This window comes from Phocoena phocoena, chromosome 2 (assembly GCF_963924675.1).
Source record: "Phocoena phocoena chromosome 2, mPhoPho1.1, whole genome shotgun sequence".
Taxonomy (NCBI): Eukaryota; Metazoa; Chordata; class Mammalia; order Artiodactyla; family Phocoenidae; genus Phocoena; species Phocoena phocoena.
In genome coordinates, this window is record NC_089220.1 from 122,892,045 (window position 1) to 122,911,940 (window position 19,896).

Here is a 19,896-nt window from a genome sequence, read left to right on the forward strand (position 1 = left end):
AATGAAGACAGCTTCTTTCAACATCTTTCCCTAAGCCCTGACCCTGCAGATTTCCATATACTCAGATTTCACCCCAGCCCTTTGAGGATGTTCAAGAAGAACTCATCCCCCAAATAAAGACAGATGCTGGGTCACCACACGACAGTCCCAGTGTTTGAACTCTCACAGTCAATCACGCCAAACCCACAGCTCCTGCCACAGACCCCACTAATTCCAGAAGCAATTTCTGGATGCTGTTTCTGGCTGATACCAGAAACTCTAAATTCACACTCAACAGACACTGTCAGAAAGGGCTGGAGTCTCCTTTTCACTTTTCTCCTCCTTCCCTTGGCCTTAAAGCATAGTTTTGAAGTATTTGTCTAAAACAACAATATCACCCTCTGCCAAATCTATGACAAAGCCCACCACACTAGGAACGTTTGCTCAAGATAAATCAAGTGGAGATGACAACTTACTTTACTATCACTCGAAATAATATGAAGGAGCCAAAATGTGAGAAACAAATGACACAGGCCACAAAGCACACAGGGATTAAAAAATGCCTTTGTCATACACTTTGATAGCATGCTTATTATTTCTCATTGGTTGTATGTCATAACATTACAATTTGAATGCTTTCAAAAAGGGAGAGAATTTGCCATTCAGTGGAAATGACCTTGAGATAACAAATCTTGGAGTTTCTCTGTACGTCCCACCTCTGGCCAGCTGGACCCTCTACAAACAGGAGGATTAATAAACTCCAACCTCAAGTTAAATTACGACGCAAATCAAAGGAACTTTTATGGGCCTGAACAAGGGTAATGAAGCTTAAGAAATATTTTTCTACACATCCACTTTCCTAATATATTCGTTTTTATGATGTCCTATTTTTAAAGGGATATTTTAATTTCTCAGGTAATCAAAAGGGAAATAAGTTGTTTTCCTTTAAAAACAATTTCTGTGTTCCTGAAAGCTTTCAAAATGTAGGTAGAGTGAGAACTCATTTATTAGTAAAAGAAGGTTGAAAACCAGCCTCTTTCAGAAAGGGCTTCACGATCCTGCAGTGAGAGTGATGGGCACAGCCCCACCTGTCCCCTCACCATGCCCCCCCCCCACATCACGCACTCTGATTGGCGGGAGAGGGGGGAAACAGGGGGCCCTCCCTGTCCACACCTTGCCCATCCCACAGGGCTGCAGGCAAGCGATGGGGCGGGCACATTGGCCCTGCTCCCGCAGCAAAGCCACCAGCACTGCAGACCTGCAGATTCACCCTCTGGGGACGGGCCTAGCCCCAACTGTAAAATGAGATGTGGAAAAGGGGTGAGGCTATTCGGGCAGGGATGGTGTGACAGCCTCAGGGACACAGAACAATCTCAACCCCTCCCTGTCTTCAGTGACAAATTTTAGGTCCACTGGGCCCTCCCCATCTTCCTCCAATCACCAGTCACCACATGCCTCTGATTTGACCAAAAGGGACACAGCCCAGAACAAGGGCCCCATCAAAAGGGTGGAAGTGACCCAGGAGAAAGCCCCCAAAGCAGGGAGATGGTGGCACCTCCATCTGATGAGGTGGAACTCACCAAGCAAGACCTTAGCCAGAGATTCTCAGGAGCTGTAAGACACCCTGGGCTCTGACCGTGAGGAATCAAAGCGTGAACAAGGATGGAGACTCTGAACACCAGTAAGGATGACAGAGGTGAGAAAGGTGCCAAAGGCGGCGAAGATCAAGTCACACCTGCAGAACCGCGAAGTCAGCGGGCCCTTTCTCCTGCACGTGTGGGCATCAGAGGTCATCCCAGTGATACGGCAACAGTGACACCTGGTGCCTCCACCTGCGTGCACTGCAGTGAGCCCACAGCTGTGCCTGGGTGGCCAGTAAACAGGGCTGCCTCTGGACCCAAGGGAATCTCAAGCTCAAAGATAAAGGGCGGGATGATATCCAGGCAACAGGACCATGAGGGAGCACCTGACCCAGGCTAAGTTGACAGCAGTGCCCCCAAGCCCGCAGATGTGTAGCTGGGGGGACAGGTGTGGTTACGGATACACCGGCCGGGCTCCTGGAGACCTGTCTGTTAGCAGCACCACCTGAAGGTAAGGGGCTGAAGCAACCTCCTTAGTTCATGGGAGCCACACAAAAGCTAACGGTGGGGAAAGACCCCGTAGTTCATGCTGCCTAGATGTACCCTAACTGTGCCATCCTGGATACATAGATACAGCCCCTGGAAACCAGGGCCTCCAAATGAAATCCATGCAAAACATCCCCATAAAGGTCAAGCACAAGATACTCAAGCAAATACTTGTACACCCATGTTCACAGCAGCATTACTCTCAACAGCCAAAAGGTGGAAGCAACCCAACAATGTCCATCACCAGCTGAATGAATGAACACAATGGGGTCTACATATACTCCCTGAATATCATTCAGCCTCAAAAAGGAAGTTCTGACACATGCTACAATACGGATGAACCTTGAGGACATTATGCTAAGTGAAATAAGTCAGACAAAAAAGGACAAATTTGTATGATTTCACTCATGTGAGGTCAAAGAGACAGAGAGTAGACTGGTGGGTGCCCAGGGCTGGAGGAGGCGGGAATGAGCTGTTGTTTAATGGGAATAATTTCAGTTTGGGAAGATGAAAAAATTCTGCAGATGATGCTGATGGTTGCACAACGATGTGCATGTAATTAATGCCACTGAACTGTACACTTACAAATGGTTAAACTGGTAAATGTTATGTGTATTTTACCACAATAAAAAGGCTTTAAAAGTAAAGCACAGGAAAGAGCACACTGGAGGGCAGGTGGCCGGTGTGCCCATGCAGCGTGGCTCAGGCTGCCCAGTGTGAACTGACAAGCCATCTGTGCCCAGAAAGTGGACATAGCCAGACATCCAGCATCTCACAGGCCACGACCACCAGACGGACTTCATGGCACACAGGGAAGGACCATCCCTCTGTGAACAGTGGGCATTAGCGGCGCCTGAGGTTCTTTAAAGGTTCCTAAGTGGCCCTGGATAAATAAAAGAAATCCCGAGAATGAACTGGACTGTGCATCTGAACACACGCAACGCTCTCCAGTGAACGAAGATAAACAGAAGGCCAACTGAGGATGCTCCAGGGCAATGCTCACACACAAAATCACACCATCACTGAGGTGCAGAAAAACATCACCACTTTTATTTGTAATTGCTATTTACCTTACTTTTAAATTCACTTATATATTCATGCATTGCATTACATGTCTATGATTTATACATAAATAAGTCCATCTTGAGTGCACACACACAAGTGCTTGTGACTTAGAAGGGTGTGAGATCAAAAAAGTTTGGAGATTACTGCTCAAATGAACCAGCTACACCAAAAAGAATGTCCATTACAACATTTAAACTTTTCTAAAAAGCATACATGCTCTTGTTCTTTAACCCTTGGTAAATTCTGGATCCTGGCATGTGTCAGGATAACTATCTGGTTTCAGACACTTTCTCAAAAGCCTGAAATAATTAAACAGCTGGAGCCTTATCTGCACCCATACACAAGATGAAAATGGCCCTGGATACTCACGTAGGGTAGCACACGGCCAGCATGTGGCTGGTGGCCCTGGGTAGCGTCACCTGGGATCCCAGAGCCCAGAGCCATCTGTCCCACTCCCCAGGTGCACCGACTCTGAGCCGAGACCTCCCTCTCTGGGCCACCATTTCCTGAGAGGCTCAATGAAGAATTCATCAGTACCTCCAGGGCTGGCTGTGAACTTCCAACACAAATTCATAAAAACTCTGAAAAGTATACAGTGCTAGAGACATGTATGATGTCTTATCACTAAATATTTCAACTGAAAAAACAAGTAAACACCTCTTTTCCACTCTACCATGTCCTCATGCCCCATTCAGCAAACATGGAATTCTCAGGTATCATCAGCTGATTTCAAACAGCTACAGATGTTTTCAAATGAAACTAGATAAATCGATAGGAACACACAAAAGGCTATGGTTCAAGAACTTGGTATTTGTTTGTCAGATCCTCCCATCAACAGGGATGTGTTCATTTCCTGTGGCTTCTGTAACAAATCATCACAACTCAGTGGCCTGAAACAACACAAAAGTGTTATCTTACAGTTCTAGAGGTCAGGAGTCTGATATGGGACTCACGGGGACAAAACCGAAGTCTCAGCAGGGCTGTGCTCCTTCTGGAGGGTGTAGGAGACAGGGTTTCTTTGCCTTTTCCAGCTCCCAGAGGCCACCCACACTCCACAGGTTGGGAACCCTCCCTCCATCTTCACAGCCAACAACAGCCAGTTGAGTCCTTCAAACGTTGCATCTCCCTGCCCTCTCTTCCTCTACCTTTAAGGACTGGTGATGAGACTAAGGGCTCACCAGAACAATCCAAAATAATCTCCCCATCTCAAGGTCAGCTGATTAGCAACCTTAATTACATCTGTAACCAACCGTAATTCCCCTGTACCATGTAGCCTAACAGAATCACAGATTCTGGGGATTAGGATGTGGGCATCTCTAGGGGGCTGTTATTCTACCAACAGGCGTTCATTGGGTCACGATTCAGGTATCACAAGGATTAGTTCACTCATTAGATCAGAGATGCTGAGGCCCTGTCACAGCATCACAGCAGGGGCAGTGAGGACTGGCTGGTCCCAGAGAGCAGGACAGGACAGAGCATATGGAGCAGAGGAAGGGCACAGATGCCCAGGATACAGAGGAGGGACTCCTGCTCCAGGTATGAATGGCAGCAGGAGGGAGCGGTTACCAGGCCTTGGAGAAAAGGGCTGGGGATGAGGAGAGGGTGCTGGGGCGGAGGGGCTACAGGTGTGTGCAGTACAGCGGAGAGCAGGTGGCCTGGGACCTTGTGCACAGAGGTCCAGGGCTGCAGCTCAGCATGCAGGGTGCAGATGACATCGGGATTAACCAAGAGGTTCCAAGAGTCAAAGAAAAAGATGTAACATTTATAATCCGAAAAATACAGCTCTGGTGGCAGTGAGGAAGGGAGACCACAGGAGAGGTGCAGAAGAAGCAGGAGTAGCTAAGTTAGGAGGTGAAGTCAGACACATAAGGAAGCTAAAGAAGGCCTGGAATCTGTCAAAGTAAGTCAGAAAGAGAAAGACAAATACCGTATGCTAACACATACATATGGAATTTAAGGGAAAAAAATGTCATGAAGAACCTAGGGGTAAGACAGGAATAAAGACACAGACCTAATAGAGAATGGACTTGAGGATATGGGGAGGGGGAAGGGTAAGCTGTGACAAAGTGAGAGAGAGGCATGGACATATATACACTACCAAACGTAAGGTAGATAGCTAGTGGGAAGCAGCAGCATAGCACAGGGAGATCTGCTTTGTGACCGCCTGGAGGGGTGGGATAGGGAGGGTGGGAGGAAGGGAGGGAGACGCTAGAGGGAAGACATATGGGAACATATGTAAATGTATAACTGATTCACTTTGTTATGAAGCAGAAACGAACTCACCATTGTAAAGCAATTATACTCCAATAAAGATGTAAAAAAAGAGGGCCTGGGGTAGTAGCTGTGTGGAGACACATCTTAACCCTAACAGTAGGGTTACTGTTACTCAGGTGTGGGGAAGCCAACAGATCAGGAGACACTGCCAGTGAAAAGATAGTTTGTTTCTCACAGTTCCCAGGAGGAGAGGCCACGTGGGAAGCACCACGGCAGTCAGGAGGCAGAGGAGTGAGGGGAAAACGTGGGCAAGAGACTTCACTGTGGTTTCCATGGGAAGGACAGGGTGAGGCAGGGTAACCAGGCTCTGGAATAGTATCAGTAGGCTCTGGGACATAGGGGCTGTCCTCAGCTGTCTGCTCCCTGGCCCTGAGGGTTTGGGGGCCCTGAGTGTGACAGCCTGATAAAAGGATATATAGGGTGTGGGCTCTGCATTGGTTGGTTTGCATATAAAAGGCACACTCACTGGCCAGCTCCCTTTAGGAATTGGCTGGTCCTGGGAGAAGCCATCCATCCACAGGTGGCAAAGCCCTGATGTCAAAGCCTCTGAACACAGACAATTAAAAAACAAGGGCCTGAAGAAGCAGGGACTGACTTAAGATGTCACTGTATGTAGTGATTGGGATCAAAGCCAAGAGTAACAGACAGCAGCCACCCCTCCTCCAGCCCTGCAGCACTGTGAAGGAATTCCCATTAAGTCACAGAAGATCAATGAGACAGAAAAGAGGGTGAAAAGAAAGTAAGGCCAGAAGCAGGGTGGTTACAGCGATCAGTGGGGAGTACCCACAGAACCAGGAAGACACCCCTGCCATAGGGCAGCCACAGCCCTGGGACTCAGCCCCACACTGATGCTCAGCTGATGTGAAGGAGTCCCGGGCCTGGCGCCCTGGCCTAGCGTCAAGCCTGTTAAAGAGGCAACACGGCAACCGGACCTCAACGTAATGAATCAAACTTTCCACCCCGCTTAAAAGCAATGTTTTTTCTTTCCAAAAACACAAAAAACGACTGTAAGTGGAAAACGTTACAATGCCAGTCTCAATATGCCAGGAACAGTTGCACACATCTGATTTGACTAAAGTCTGTCACGGCAAAATAAATAAAGAAAATAAAAGAATGAGGATGATAACTGCAATATGGAATGTTAGGGTCTAGGCTGCTACCAATTAGTCATGAGAAACAAGACACATCTACTAAACTATCGTGCTGTTTAACACAAGTACTCTTAGAAAATAAATACATGCTGTGTGTATCCTGAGGCTGTTAAATGAAGAGGGAACAAATCGTTTGCACACATTTAAAGATGGCTTGTTTGTTCAGATACAAAAGCTGAGAGCATCCCAAGAGGAACGCTGTCTCCCTCCCAACAACCCACTCTCTTCCTGCCGTGTCTTTTTGCCTCAGATCGCTCTGAGCTATCCGAGTCAACAGATTTCCTGAGCCACTGGTCCTGAAGATGACCGGGATAGAGAAAATGGATGGATTTTGCAACTGAAATGAAAATGATTTCCAACTTGGCCAAGGGCAAGGGGAGAGGCCCCATCTGTGTGTCCACCCGGGTGCTGGAGAGAACAGCACTAGACTGGGAGGTGGCCACACCCTGAGTAATCCCGGGGCACCCTCCTCCGCCCACTCACCGTCAGGAGAAGACCCTGCATCTGGGCACCACCCGAAGGAGGCTGGTGGGACACGAAGCCAGGGCGGTTCAGGTGGGATCCACCTGCATGCGCCACGCCCATGTCCCCATCTGCAGCTGACCCATGGGGCAGATGCCGCCAAGAGCCGCAAGGTCACATCTGACAAAGGAGAGAACTTGGAACCAAAACTGAACTCTCCTGAACTTGCTTATCTTTAGCTGTCATGGAAGCACATAGAAACACAGGGCGGGACAGAAGAGGAGTGAAAAGCGCCTGGTGACAGCTTGGGCTTCCTCCCATTCCGTTAACCCCTCAGATACTAGAGTCCTTTAGGAGCAGAAATTTCCATCAGAAAAGCACTGATGGGACTTCCCTGGTGGTCCAGTGGGTAAGACTCTGAGCTCCCAATGCAGGGGTCCCAGGTTCAATCCCTGGTCAGGGGAAGTGGATCTCACATGCATGCAGCAACTAAGAGTTCACATGCTGCAACTAAGGAGTCCGCATGCCGTAACTAAGCTCCAGTGCAGTCAAAATAAATAAATAAATATTTTAAAAAAGAAAAGAAGAAGAAAAATTAAGGCAGATCTTGAGCTGACGGGACGTTCCTACTCTTCTAAGCTCTGGAATCTCAGAAGGGCCATGAAGTCCTCTTCTGAAGAGCCCTGCATGCAGGTCACTGGAGGAAGCCACCCTGGCTGCTCAAGACTTGTTCTCCTTTTGAAAACCAAGGACCTACTGTAGGTTGTTGTTGCAAATAGGTCAATGAATTTAACTCATTTGATATTTTTAAAACCAAAGAAAAAAAAGGATTTTACCACATCCAATGGATTTATAAAACTCACCACACTGCTTTCTAATTATTAATCTAAACAAATAGTGCCTTAATGTCACCATGTCCCTGTAGTGCTTCTCCAGTGAAGTGCATTTCTAAGAAGATACCTGAGCCACCAGGAGCATCCCGAGATTATCAGGGGTCCATGAGATTAGCAACAGGAGTCCACAAGCTACTTTCAATATTTCAAAATGCTTTCAAAAGCAGTCCATTTACCCAGGATAAAACTACACAGGCTAATGACAAAGGTCTTTGTTTTGGCTAAAAGTATATCTACTTCAACTTGTATGTCGGAGGCAACGCATACAAACTGTACTCTGGGAAAATGCAAAACAAGTAAACATAGAAAGCCAAGCTAAGTGTATTCTAAAAAAGCAAAGATCAAAATAGCTTCTCCATTTTTCCTGTGAATTCTTTCAATGCATTATATATAGCAAGGTAAGTCTTGTACAAATAAGTACAATGGGCTGCCTTGTTAACGGAATTCAACAAGAAGCTGGACCACCCACTGTAAAGGGCAGAACCCTAGCAGACACACAGCCCTCTCTCAATCTTCCCAAGTCAAGGAATCCAGAAATGTGGATAAGCTTTGTCTTTAAAATGTCTTCCAAAAGTGCTTTTCAATGAGGGCTTGACTGGTCTTGGGGACAGGGGGGTTCTTAATGGGGTGGGACTAACCAGAACTAGGCAAGAGCATCACATACCATTCAGCACCCTGGTCCAGGAGTACCAAGTCCTAGGAAGGCTGGCAGTCACTGTGATAACTGAATATTTGCAAACACACCTAAAGGCACTACTGCCCCCACAGATGAGACACCTGACTCCTTCCAGAAAAGATGAAACCTACAGAGTAGCTGATCACCATAATGAATGACCATCAGATGAAGGTCCAGCCAGACCATAGCATGGCAGAACAGAACAGAACAGACATATTGGGCTTCTCAGGCCACTGAAAGCTATCAAAGAATTGTGTCAAAATTAATAAGGCCAGGGCTTCCCTGGTGGCGCAGTGGTTGAGAGTCCGCCTGCCGATGCAGAGGACACGGGTTCGTGCCCCGGTCCGGGAAGATCCCACATGCTGTGGAGCAGCTGGGCCCATGAGCCATGGCCGCTGAGCCTGAGCGTCCGGAGCCTGTGCTCCACAACAGGAAAGGCCACAACAGTGAGAGGCCCATGTACCGCAAAAAATAATAATAATAAGGCCTCTAATCGACTAAAATGGACAAAAAACCTGAATAGACATTTTCCCAAAGAAGATATACAAATAGCCAACAGGTACACAAAAAGGTGCTCAACATCACTTACCATCAGGGAGACACAAATCAAAACCACTATGAGATTATCACTTCACACCTGTTAGAATGGCTACTATCAAAAAAAGAGAGAGAGAGAGAGAGAGAGAGAGAGTGATAACAAATGTTGGTGAGGATGTGGAGAAAAAGGAACCTTTATACACTGTTAGCTGGAATGTAAATTGGTGCAGCCACTGTGGAAAACAGTATGTAAAAAAATTTTTTTTAATTAAAAATTTAAAACATTAAAAGTTTTTAATTCCTCAAAAAATTAAAAATAGAACTACCATTTAATCCAACAATTCCACTTTTGGGAATATCTCGAAAGGAAATGAAAACACTATATCAAAGAGACATCTGCACCCCTATATTCACAGCAGCATTATTTACAATAGCCAAGATAATGGAAACAACCTAAGTGTCCACTGACCAATGAATGGCTAAACAAATGGTACATATACACAATGGAATACTACTCAGCCATAAAAAAATGAAATCCTGCCATTTGCAACAACATGAATGTACGTTGAGGTTATTATGCTAAGTGAAAGAAGTCAGAGAAAAACAAATACTATATGATCTCACTTACATGTGGAATCTGAAAAAAAAAAAAATCTCACAGTAAAAGAGATCAGGCTTGTGGTTACCAGAGGTGGGGGTGGGAGAAACGGATGAAGGTGGTCAAAAGGTGAAAGCTTATACGTAAGTACTGGGGATATAGTGTTAACACGACAATGATAGTTAACACTGCTGTAAGGTATATTTGAAAGTTGCTAAGAGAGTAAATTCTAAAAGTTCTTAAAACAGGGAAAAAATATTTTTTTCTTTTGCTTTTTTTTTGCATCTATATGAGATGACGGATACTAACTAAACTTAATGTGGTAATCATTTCACAATATATGTAAATCAAGTTATTACGCTGTACACCTTAAACTTACACAGTGCTATTTATTTATTTATTTGGGCTGCACATGGGTTTCTCTAGTTGCGGTGAGCGGGGGCTACTCTTCATTGCAGTGTGCGGCTTCTCATTGCGGTGGCTTCTCTTGTTGCAGAGCATGGGCTCTAGGCGCATGGGCTTCAATAGTTGCAGCATGTGGGCTCAGTAGTTATGGCTCACGGGCTCTAGAGCACAGGCTCAGTAGTTGTGGCGCAGAGGCTCAGTTGCTCCACGGCATGTGGGATCTTCCCGGACGAAGGATCGAAGCCGTGTCCCCAGCACTGGCAGGCGGGTTCTTAACCACTGCGCCACCAGGGAAGTCCCACAGTGCTGTATTTTAATTATATCTCTATAAAATGAAAAAACTAACAAATCATCTTTGGTTGGAGAAGTACGGTAGAAAATGTCTAAGACTGAGCTTGTGATATGGACTGAAAGAAATGATGGACAGTTCTGTCAAAAGGACTCAGGAGTCAACCTGACCAAAGAACATCAATTATAATAACTACAACTAACTAAAACCAATGAATTATATTTAAATCTATGAATTCCACAGTAAATAAACCTATAAAAGCCATAATAATAATTTTTTAAACGCTAAATACCCTTAGGAGAAGTGGTTGATTCCAGAACCAGGGAAAGGAAAACAGAAGATAAGCCTGGAGCACCTTACAGAGCCAGAAAATAAGCACAGCTCAAGAAAGGCTGGGGGTGCTATACACCTGAAACTAACACAACAATGTAAATCAACTATCCTCCAATAAAATGAAAATTTTTTTTAAATTTAAAAAAAGGAAAGCTGGGGGCACATCAAAGGGACACTGATCCAGCCTGAGAGAGCTCCCAATCACCAAACCTGGAACAATGTGAGCAACCAGATAAATTACAGTAGTATTTGACTATAACCCCTGGAATAAATATGCAATAATCTGCACTGATATAAATAATTGAGTAAATAAATCAACAAGGAAGGAAAAACTGGCTCTTCCAAGAATTCTAGCTCATAAACGCAGAAGTGAGGGATAAAGAAGATCACCATAAGAACACTCCTGCAATAGTTACTGCAGACAAGACCTGCCAATGGATGCTAATGTTGGAGGGCAAAATTTAAGGAGAAATAAGATACCTACAAAGTCTCAAAGTATCGACTCCAAGATGCTGTATACCAAAGGAAAAATCGTAAGTTTATAGTGCAGAAACCTAGCAGACACCGTCCTAACCACGTGATCAGTTAGCCTCATCAGTAGTAACATATATTGGCATTGTATACCCCCTGATATCATGCAGAGAAAGGCATCACTTCAGTAGGATTCCCACCAAAAACCAAAAATCTCAATTTAATGAGGCACAACAGACCAACACTAACTGAGGGAAAAATTTCACAAAGTAACTGATCAGGAGGTGGGACTGCCAGAATGGTGAAGCGAGGAACTCTGTAAATTTGATCCTGCATAAAAACTCTACACTGGCAAAAATTTCCAAGTCAACTTTTTCAGAGTGCTGTATATTAACAAAGGCTTGCCATAGTCTGAGGAGAGTCTATTTAAAAAAAGAAAACAAAAAAACCTGATAAACCTCAGTAAGAACAGTAGGATTGGTGGTGTTTTAACTTGACTTACTCCCATTCCCCTCTCCCTAGCGCCACAGTACCTGTGAAAAACAGCTGACTAGATGCCACCAGAAGAGGTAGACTGAGTTTGGAGTTCCTCAAAAAGTCCCAACCCCAGAACAGTGTCATTATGGGAGCTGATCTGGACCTCGCTCTGTGGGAAAAGCCCTATACAATAGAACAGGCATTGAAAACAATCAGCAGCAATTGTTCAACATCACAGCTGCCTAAGGCTGCTATACCAGTTGGGGAAAACAAGACAAGTGTATTTTTTGGTAACTGTTTTCTTCTCCTATCCATATTTAAAAGACAATTCTGGGGACTTCCCCACAGAGCAGTGGTTAAGACTCCATGCTCCCAATGCAGGGGGCCCGGGTTGGATCCCTGGTCAGGGAACTAGATCTCACATGCCTGCCGCAACTAAGGAGCCTGTGTGCCACAACTAAGGAGCCCACCTGCCACAACTAAGATCTGGTGCAACCAAATAAATAACTATTAAAAAAAAAAGACAATTCTGTAACTATAAAAAGAAGAACAAACTAACCCAAGTCAAACAGAAGGAAGGAAATAATAAAGATTAGAGCAAAATTAATGAAGTAGAAAATAGAAAAACAATAGAGAAAAAACAATACAAAAAAGTTGGTTCTTTGAAAAGATCAACAAAATTGGAAAACCTTTAGCTAGAATGACCAAGTAAAAAAGAGAGAAAGCGTATATCATTAAAATTAGTAATAAATGAGGATACATCACCACCAACCTTACAGAAATGTAAAGGATTATAAGGGAATATTATGAACAACTCTACGCCAACAAACAAGATAACTTAGATGAAATGGACAATTTCCTAGAAAGATACAAATCTACCACAGCTGACTCAAAAAGAAATAGAAAATCTTAATGGAAACCTACAAGTAAAGAGATTGAACTAGTAATTTTTAAACTCCCCACAAAGAAAAGCCCAACCCCACACTGAAGATATCTTCAACTGTGAATTCTTTCAAACATCTAGTTTAGAATACATACCAATTCTTCACAAACTCTTCCAAGAAAAATAGTAGGAATACTCCCCATCTCATTCTACGAGGCCAGTATAGTATTTTCCTTACAGCAAAACCAAACACACACACACACACACACACACACACCCCAATATCCCATACGAATACAGATACAAAAATCTTCAACAAATTCTAGTAAATTGAATCCAGCAAATTATAAAAAGGATTATATACCATGACAAATCTTGGGATTTATCTCAAGAAGGCAAGATTGGTTTAACATGAAAAATCAGGACTTCCTTGGTGGCACAGTGGTTAAGAATCCGCCTGCCAATGAAGGGGACACGGGTTCGAGCCCTGGTCCGGGAAGATCCCACATGCCACGGAGCAACTAAGCCTATGTGCCACAACTACTGAGCCTGCGCTCTGGAGCCTGCAAGCCACAACTACTGAGCCCACACTCCACAACTGCTGAAGCCTGTGCACCTAAAGCCCATGCTCCACAACAAGAGAAGCCTCTGCAATGAGAAGTCCATGCACCGCCATGAAGAGTAGCCCCTGCTCACCACAACTAGAGAAAGCCCGCATGCATCAACGAAGACCCAACACAGCCCAAAATAAAAAATAAATAAATAAATTTTTTTTAAAAAAAGAAAAATCAATGTAACACATTATATTAATTTAATAAAGGACAAAAGCCACATGATCATGTCAATAGATGAAGAAAAAGCATTTAACAAAATCCAATACTCTTTCTGGATTTTAAAAAATAAAATAAAATAAAAAAACCTCAGACTTCCATGGTGGTGCAGTGGTTAAGAATCCGCCTGCCAATGCAGGGGACACGGGTTCAAGCCCTGGTCCGGGAAGATCCCACATGCTGCGGAACAGCTAAGCTCGTGCGCCACAACTACTGAGCCTGCGCTGTAGAGCCCGCAAGCCACAACTACTGAGTCCATGTGCCACAACTACTGAAGCCCGCGCACTCTAGGGCCCGTGCTCCGCAACAAAGAGAAAGCACTGCAATGAGAAGCCCGTGCACTGCAATAAAGCATAGCCCCTGCTCGCCACAACTAGAGAAAGCCTGCGCGCAGCAGCGAAGACCCAACACAGCCAAAAATAAGTAAATAAATTTATTTTTAAAAAAACCTCAACAAAATCAACAAAGAATAGAAAGGAACTTTCTCTGATAATGGCATCCATAAGAGAGCCACAGCTAGCATCACACTTAATGGTGAAAGACTGAATGTTTTCACCCTTAGATCAGGAGCAAGACATGATCATATATAGAAAATCCTAAGGAATCCACAAAACAAGTATTAGGTCTAATAAATGAGTTAGCAAGGGGGCAGGACACAGGATCAGTACCCGAAGGACTGACCAATACTTGTTACTGCATTAATGGAAAAACCATTTCAATCTGAATAAAACTGTAGTTTAATTTAATAGATTTGTGCTGTGCTAATGTTAATTTCTTAGTTTTGACAACTGTAGTACAGCTAAGTAAAATGTTAAAATTAGAGGAAGGTTGGTTAGGGGTATACTATTTTTGCAACTTTTCTATAAAGTCTAAAATTATTTCAAAATAAAAAGTTTAAACATTTTAGAAAACCAATTAGTTCCAATTGGAAGATGCTAGTGATCCAAGCATTTCTCTCTTTCCTGTATGAGTTGTACCACTGGGAAACCAGGCAGTAGATGAGGGGAAGAATTTTTTTATGAAAGTATTCCCAATAATAAATGAAAGAATTAGACCACCATCATTTCACAACCACTAGCAAATAAATGGATGCAGGCAATGATCATCATGGCTGCTAACATCATAAAAAGATGGACCAAGGAGCTTATGTTCCTCATGATGGAAGTGCACCACCTACGCTTGTGGCTTTGATCAAAAAAAAAAAAAAATCAAACCTGAACCTGATGAAACTCTGATAAAGCATTGAGACTCACCTACCACTTCACAGGAATTACAATAGAAAGAAATATGTTACATGATCCACAGGAAAGGAATCAGCAATATTCAAGCTATGCAAAACCCTCCAGGACAAATAACTCAGTTTCTTCAAATATATTTTGCAAGGGGAAAAACAAATAAAACAAATTGCAAGGGGTAAAAAGAGAGAAAGAGGGAGGGAGAAAGGGAATTTTAGAGGAGGAAATCAAGAGTATGGGAGCTCTAAAAGACAGATCAGCCAACTGCAATGAGGCAACCCTATCTGGATCTGATCCAAACACACAAATTGAAAAAAAATATATGGCATGTATGAGACAAGTGGAAATTTGAACATTGATTGGGTATTTAATAATATTAAGGAATTAATATTAATTCTTTATAATAATGGTATCGTAGTTTAGGTTTTTAAAAAGTTGTTGATTTTCTAAAGATAAATGCTGAAACATTACAGAAGAAATGTCCTGATGTCTGGGATGTGCTTCCAAATAAAAAGTGGGTGAGGGAGTGAGGGTAATATGGATAAACAATGTTGCCATGAGGTGCTAACTGTTAAAGTAGGTGATGGAGACACAGAGGTTCCCTATCTGTGCACTGCTTTTTATCTGTGTAAATAGAATGCAACTGGAAATCAATAAGAAATTTGGGGAAGTCAGCAATATATGGAAATTAAAACATTCCTAAATAAAATGGGTCAAAGAAGAAATCACCAGGGAAATTAGAAAATACTCTGAGATAAATAAAATGGGTCAAAGAAGAAATCACCAGGGAAATTAGAAAATACTCTGAGATAAATAAAATTTTGAAGGTTTTGTTTTTTGGGTTTTTTTAAATGAAGCATACTGCTCTAGGAGGTGGAGATGACAAGTACAAGCAAACTACAAACATGGAGTCGGAGCAGGATGACTCTGGGTTCAAGCCATGGCACTGTCATCTCCTAATAGGGAACCCTAAGGCAGCTATCAAGCCCTGAAGCTCAGTTTCCTCATCTGTGAAATGGGGATATGAAAATAGGACCATCAGGATGTTAAGATGGAACTGTGCACTAAAACACTTGGCTCATATTAACAAGTATAAAAGAACCTTCCCATGAACAAGACTATCTCCTGAAGGCAAGCAAGTTTTTAGGGAAAGATAGGTTCTTTTTCTATAACTGGACCCTATTTATGACTCATGAAAGGTATCAAAAGAAAAATTATTTCCAAAAACCATGTGAATGGCAATGTCCAAATATTATTCCTCAAGTATCCCCCAACCTAGCACACCAGAGGGATGTCCCTGCTTAAAGAACACTTGCATTGTCCTGATATGTCCCTGTCCCCTGGGTCTTGCGCCGGTACCTCTGCTTCTTCAAATCTTTTATTACTCCAAATAAGACAAAGATGCTGTGCTTCCCAGGGGCAAAATGTTTCTGCTGGTGGTGAGGAAGAGACTGGGCTCTCCAGGAAAGGGAGGAAAGGAGGACCAAGACAAGATAAATGGACAGAAACAAAAGGAGAACTTTGTCAGGTCCCATTTCAGGCTCTTCTGAAAAAACAAATCATGAAGCCCGGGGAAGCAAATTGGACAGATAACCCTGATGAGCTGGGGGAACAAAGCAAGAATCAAAGGAAAGGAAAGAGACAAAAATCAGAATAATTCCAAGATAAGCATTAGAGCACGCCCTGACTACCTGTTTTCCCAAAAGATGATGGAAAGACACCAAGATGCCATACTCATATCCAAGAACAGAGCCCCCAAAGCCCAAAAGATTCAGGGAAAAGTCACCTTGGGTTAATTCATGCAGAAACGCTGCTGTTTCCATCATCCTAGAGTCAGACACTGAAAGGTGCCTGTGTTTGAGTTATCTCAAAGCGTATGGAAGCTATAGAGAAAACATTACACAAGAACCCAGGGTTTGGGCAGAGGGCGGGCAGCCCATAGCACAAGGGTGCCAAACTCTCTCAGGGCCACAGGATCAGGGCCAGAAGGGGCACGTGGACCTGGGGCCAGTACCCCACTTGACTAGTTAGGAAATGGAGTGCAAGTGAGGCAGGGGGGCTTGTGCAGAGTCTCGGCCAGGCAGGACCCCCACCTCAGGCTGCGCCACTCTGAGGCTCATTCCATTTCTGGCAGCAGGGGCGAGGTTTCTGGTTTTAACGTGTTACCCCCCCGCCCTGTGGTTGAAGAGGTGGATGAGTGCTTGGACCCCTGCTTCCGCCCTTCACCTCTCTTGGGCAAATCCCCTTCCAGGAATGTTTCTTCTTAAATTTCCCCCCAGCTCCTCCTCTGATAACCATGCTCTGCTTTCCCACCACCAGAACCGCCACTCTCTGGGCTGGCTCTGCACTCCTGTCCCCTCTCCTCTGTCAGTCCCAGCTGCCTTGGGACCTGTGGTCATTCACTGCCCTCTTCATCCCAGCCTCTGGTGGCACCGGTCCTGTCCCAGCTGGACGCTCGCTTGGTACTGGAGGTGGATACCTGCCAGCTAAAGTGAACTCCAAGCCCCCCAGCAACAGGAACCTGAGGTCACATTGGGAGGGAAGGGGGACAGAATCCAGTAACCCCCTTTCTTTCCACCTGTGCCCAGAAGGAGGTGGCTTCTCCAGCCAACTGTCACCAACACCAGGGAGGTCTACGTGACCAGAAAGAGCTTCCATGCCTCCCCCATCGCACTAGCCCACAGCCGAGTGATGCTCAGACTGACCTTCCCCCAGGATGGGGGCCACAGGCAGGACCTGAACCCCCAGGATCACCCACTGCGCTCCTATCCTGCTGGCTCAGGAGGGTTTTCCTAAACACAGCCTGAAATCCAGGAGATGATACCGTGGGCTCAGGCCGTGGAAATAGGACCTCCGCTCAGGTTTGTTCGTGCAAACCAAGCCGTGATGTGGACACCAGCCTCCCACCTCCAGAGGCTCAGCAGCCCAGGGGTGGGAGGAGGAGAACCTGGGAACCTGCACTTCCAGCAAGCCTGATGGGTGATTCTCACAGAGAGGGGACCCAAGGACTCTGTTATGGGGACACACCACATAAATAACGGTACAAATCATTGATGCACTGCACGCTCCAGTCAGAACACAGAGAAGCAACCCTCCAGAGACACTGTCAACAGGTCAGGCTTCCACAACTAAAGTCTGCTCTCACTCTGCATTTACATTCACTTGACTGAAGCCCCATTTCACAGCCACCAGAGCAATGACATGACACAGGACAGACCCTAACTGTGCACCACTGTGGGGCCACTGCCTCTGTAGTCACCAAAGGCCTTGAATGAACTCTGGCCTGACATAAAATGTCATTTCCCAGGCTTCTCTGGCCAGCCTCAGTGCCAGCTCTCTGAGATCCTGACTTCAAGGCCGTACACATCCCTGCGCACAGGTTAAGACCTGGTTGCAGTCTCAGGGGGCCCTGATCCTGTCACGTGTCACGGTCCTCGGACTCGTGCCCTCTGCAGGGAGTCTCCTGAGCTGCCTCTCTGGGCTAGCAGCCCCACCCAGGACCCCCACGGACATGCCCCACGGTGCAGTCGGTCCCCGCAGTCGGTCCCCACGGTAAGCTCCAGGTGAGACCCAGACTCTCCCTTCTCCAGAGCCTGGCCTGGGTCTGGCTCAGTGAGGAAGAGCTCAGGGTATTGGTTTGAGCCGATGGGCAACAGCAGCAAGGCAGCCACATGCAGCGTGGAATGCAATCGGAGGACGGGGAGGGCTCGGACATCCACAGGACTCAAAGCCTAGGCCGGAAAACACCCATCCCAGACTTTCTGGGCCCAGAGAAGTTTGACCTGGCTTCTGAAAAGGGATGGCTCTCCTCCAGACAGGTCTCCTCTCCACACACAGCTGCCACCATCTCACACCCACGGAGCCTCCTTAGGAAGAAGGCCAATTCTCTCCCCAGGAAAGCATTCAAGGAATTTGACTTGGGAACTGGGAGGTTCTGGGGAACTCCTCCTGAAAGCACCATTATCCCCGAGGCCTCGCCCCCGAGGACTGTACCCAGCTTTTGAGAACCCAGGTCAGGTCAGGGTAGAAGGGGAAGCGAACGGGGATGGGTGGTTCCACGAGCAAGATGAAGGTTTCAGAATCCCATGAAGCATTCCGAGGCCATGGAGTCCAGAGATTGCTTCAGGGTTCCACTCTGAGTTTTCTCATGGGCATGTTGTGGGTGACGGTTGTTTTAAGGGTTAATTGACTTCACGGGTGGAAAGCACTTTGTCAGCTGAAAATAAACTGTTTCTTGAGGCCTAAGTATTCCTAAAAAGGAGGCTACAGGAGCTACCAGCTGAGTAATAACAGGAAGTGATACATGTGTAAAGACTAAAACCTGGAGCCCCACTGGGGTCATGGTGAGCAGAACAGATTGGAGTGCTGAAACGGGGGACCCTGAGGTCATCTGCGTAAGGGTGCCCCCTCCCTTCTTGGCTTCAGGAGCCTGGAGAACAGAAGCCAGGAAACCCCACAGCCCTTGCTATCGATGTCATGCTTGCTGACTGGACAATGGGTACCCCTTGACGACAAGCAGGCAGCATTACTCAAAAGTGGGTCACGATATAAGCATCACCTCTGTGCTAATTAAATACACAGATTCCTGGGCCCAATCCCAGATGAGCCTGGGATTCAAGTTGTTAAATTGTTATTTTTAATAAGCTCCTCAGGCTGATTCTTACATAAATTTAAGAAGCACAAGCACCAGAATATCATAAAAGCTGTGAAGTCGGGAAGACCTGGGTCAAATTCTAATACTACTACATAGCAGCTGTGTGGCTTTGGCCAAGTTACTTAACCTCTCTGAACTTCTGTTTATTCATTTGTAAAATAAGTATAAGGCACAATCAGTGCTGCTGGGAGGGTTAGAGATACTCAAACGCATTCATGGTCTTCGTCTAAACTATCCTAAGAGGCAGGAATAACCATGGCCCACTTAGAGTACAAGGGGCTTCCTGGAGTCCGCTCACATGTAATGGTGGCTGAACAAGGCTAATGTCCTTCACCTCAAAGGCCCATATCAGCCCCTACACGGAGACTCAAGCAAAGACAACAGGAGGGAAAGATGGGCTGAGCTCTGGATGGAGGCCAAGACCATCTGCCTTCCTGAGGGATGCGGCCTTAAGGTGGACTCCACTACTAGACACAGCTCCAAGATGGGAATGCAGCCAAGTGCCTCTCTTGGGGTGGGGAGTGTAAAGAGAGAAGAGACAGAAGCATCCCAGACAGG

General features: G+C 45.4%; 1 protein-coding gene across 1 annotated transcript in view; it reads right to left on the reverse strand.

Moving 5' to 3' along the window:
• Positions 1-19,896, reverse strand: part of ATP10A (ATPase phospholipid transporting 10A (putative)) — a 174,617-nt gene that overhangs the window by 153,494 nt on the left and 1,227 nt on the right. The gene's annotated exons all lie outside the window — the stretch shown is intronic.